Raw genomic sequence first — 3,828 nt, 5'->3', positions numbered from 1 at the left:
TGCCCCAACGTGCATTTTTCATGGGTGCAAACACGGGTCAACTTTATTTCAAAACTAAACAATTTCAGTCTGAAAGGTTACTTCGAATACCATAATATCTTCATCTAAAACGTAATGTAAAAATTCACAATAATACTTATTTTGTAGAACTTTGTAGCAGGCGTAAAATTAGATGAAGTATTGCTGAAACATGGAAAACTATCTTACTTCTAAACAAAGAGAGCGAGTCGGACGTTCTCTCGTCTCGTGATCCGTTTTGAAGTTGTCATTCAGTTCCCAAATAACAGCTAGATGAAAGCACGCTAACCACGAATAAACAGACTCCCCGTCTTACCCCATGGCCCCATCTTGCACCTAATTCTTTTGCTCTCTAGTATTCTTGATTCGTCTATCTTGGCTGCTATAATAGAAACATCAAGCTTATAGCTCAATAATTCGGCAGTTTGTTTGGCTTTAATAATCAGGTTTATGAAGAAAAACTATACTTGCAGACTTCGTACTCGTTTGTATCCTCGCCCAATTTGCACAACCTGGCGTAATGCAGTTATTTAAGCTACTGAACATGGTTAAAAATTAAGACAGCATAAGCACAATTATTCCAGATATTACACGTTCTGACAAGTAAAGAATTTTCAGAGTCCTGTCACAAATAGGCTACATATTGACCATTTGTGACATGCCATAACGAGCAAAAATTTAAAAACTAATAAGTAGGTTTAAAATTAATAAATACAATGTATTCTGACAGTTTATGAGTTAATTATACTTTATATTTGAAAAATTTCTTCAATCTTAACACGAAATAAGAAAAAAGTGAACTTTTAAGAAATTTGCGGGATTTCTCGCGATGAGAAAAATTTTCCGGGTTAAAAAAACAACCGGGATCACGGATTTCCGTTTGAGAAATCCTAATCATTATACATTGTTTCTACACGTAGCATCATAAGACTCCAATTTGCTTGTGTATTATGATGGTTCCTATCACAAGGAAAGAAGGCTGTTTGGAACAAATGAGATAAAACCAAACCTAGTCTATCCGAAAGACCTTAAAAATGTATATTGATGCGCAAAAATTCAGGTATCGTGGTCAAAATATTAAAGATATATTTCTCCAAGAAAATGCTAACTAAAATTTACGAGGATGAATACACGAGTTAAGAAGACACACAGCAAAGGAGAAACCTTTTTCAATGTTGTCAAAGTAAAAAAAAACAAATATATATATATATATATATATATATAAATTATTTTAATGTTGCCAGAGTGACAACACGTTCGTTCAAAGCATATAAATAATGAAACGGTATTTAAAATTGATAAGTTATTCCTTTGTGTGTGTCTTCCTATTAGTTCTTCACCCGTTGATTAATTGGATGCCAAAAAGGGAATTATAATTATACGAATTAAATGAAAGAATAGAAAAAAGTAAGTGATATATAATATATTGTAATAGGAAAAACGAAGTTATGTAAAATAAAATATTTCCTATAAAGAAATAATTATATCTATAATCATAATAAATAATAATCGTGCAATTAACAATTAAAATGTACGGGACGTCGAAAAGTCACGCAAATCAAAGAATAATTTTTTATACAGTTATTATTATCTATTAAGAGTTGGATTGATGAAGTAAAGCAATGCAATATTTTGGCGATCTGCCAAAGGTACAGTACTTCTCGATAGGGTTTTCTATTTAAGTGTTAGACACGCGAAGAAAATTCAGATTTCATTGATTTTTTTGTTTATTACTCTATTTTTAATAATGGAGAAACGTTTAAATGCCTTACACTTCTTGAATTAGTTGCAGCTGCTTCTCTAAGAGACAAATCTTACTTAACCTAACATTGCACGCACCAACAAACCTTGCATAAGACTGACAAATAGCAGTGTTCGAGAATATAACAAATAGATGCAGCTTTTCATTTCGACCATCACCAAAGCTTATCTGTGCTTATCGACATATACCGGCGATTGTTCAAATGTATAATAATATAAAAAAATACTCGGTCTTTCACCGACGTATTTTGTACGTGTCGACATTCAACGGAGAATATCAACATTCTCTAATTTCGGTCTTTCACAGTAACACAGGGGCGGACTGGCCTTAAAGTTTTTGTGTGGAAAAAATTATTATCGGCCCAGCCCATAAATAAAAAAAAATGTCTTGTTTCTATTTATATTTAAATATATTCAAAATACAACATTTACAAAAATTGCAATAAGCGCAAGTCTAAAACATTAATTTTTTATTTAGAAGTTTGCTTTGTTCAGTAATAATATTAATGACATCATCAGAATCTATTTCATTTAAAATATCCTTCTCCGTTGACATTAACATGAAGGCTTGTAGATTTTCTTGCGAGATACTTGATCTTAATGAATTTTAACGTAGAAAAGCTTCGTTCACAGGACACTCGTGTTACAGACATAGATAGTAAATATTTGTATGCTTGACCAAGTATAGGATAAGCACCATTTAACACGTTATATCTGAATAATATATTATAACAACAAATAGGGCAATTTTTGCAAGCTTTGCAGTAAGAGAACGAAATTGAATATTTATCGTTTTCTACTTGATCATCAGTAGAATGTTCATTTTCGTTTAATTTTATAAAAGTTTCATTGACATTTTCCTTTAAAATATTCCATGACGATTTAAAATGTTACAATTGTGAAATTATATTGTGTTGAGTTGCTTTTGGATTAAACTGTATTAAAATGTTGCTTAATTTTTGAAATGCATTCTCAGGAATATTTTCAGAAAAGTTTTTTGGATCCAAACATGCCAAGTTGTTATAAAGTAATTGGTTTTTCGTAAACGATTTTCCATGCTTTGAAATGCAGTATCTAGTATGTGATTGTAATTACTTATTTCATACCCTTGAATGATTCTCTTACCGGTAAATCACAAATATTTATTCATATACTCATAAATTAACATAGGTATACTGGAATTGATGCGAATGTAACATATCAGATATATGTCATCCAGCTTTTATTGTACAAAACCACCTGCGAACCTCAAAGTCAGTCCAGCATCGAAAGTAATGCGAAGTTGAAACGTTTTCATAAGTGGTTTTTGTTGTTGTTACTGACCAGTTCTAAGTCTGAATTGTTTTTAAAATATTAATAATTTTCAAGTTCAAATATTTTAAATTTCAATTTTGGAAATTAATAGTAATATTATTATTACAGAGAAATTCTAAATTGGATATTTAAAATTCGAAATTCAACATTAAAGATTCTATTTCTGTAAAATTTTAAATATTTAACATAACTTTTTCTATAATTCGGATAAACCACAGTACATTAAAAGTAAAATTTGCAAAAAACCAAAAAAGTGAATGCGACGATACAAAGCGTTGGTAAAACTTTACAGCTCTATATGAAGTGTCCAGTGAAGCCGGATTAAATTACCAGATAGTCCTTGCAATTAGGGTTGCCCTCGGGCTGGTTTATTTTTGCGTCTTAAAGGATGATAGAATTGTTTACGAATGTACATACATACTAGGGTTTCTCATTTCCCGGTCTTTTGCTTGTCCCGGAATCCCGGGACAAAATTAATTATTTTTAAGATATACAAAATGTCATGAAATCAAATTATTTAATTATTTTTTGTTTTTTAAAGTAATTTAATACGTTCCGCATCCTCCAAAATCATATTAATAATGCTGTATAAGATATGTATTAAAAATTACATTTGAATTATGTAGAAATTTTCACAATAGAAAAAATTTATTAAAGTTTGCTGGAAACCTCATACAACAACGACAAAAATGCCTTTGAATTGAATTGAAAATTAAAAAAAAAAAAAAAATGAAC

Source organism: Centruroides vittatus, unplaced genomic scaffold (genome assembly GCF_030686945.1).
Source record: "Centruroides vittatus isolate TY-2023 unplaced genomic scaffold, ASM3068694v2 scaffold_1015, whole genome shotgun sequence".
Classification (NCBI taxonomy): domain Eukaryota; kingdom Metazoa; phylum Arthropoda; class Arachnida; order Scorpiones; family Buthidae; genus Centruroides; species Centruroides vittatus.
The sequence above is the reverse complement of the archived record's forward strand: the minus strand, read 5'-3'. Positions refer to the sequence as shown.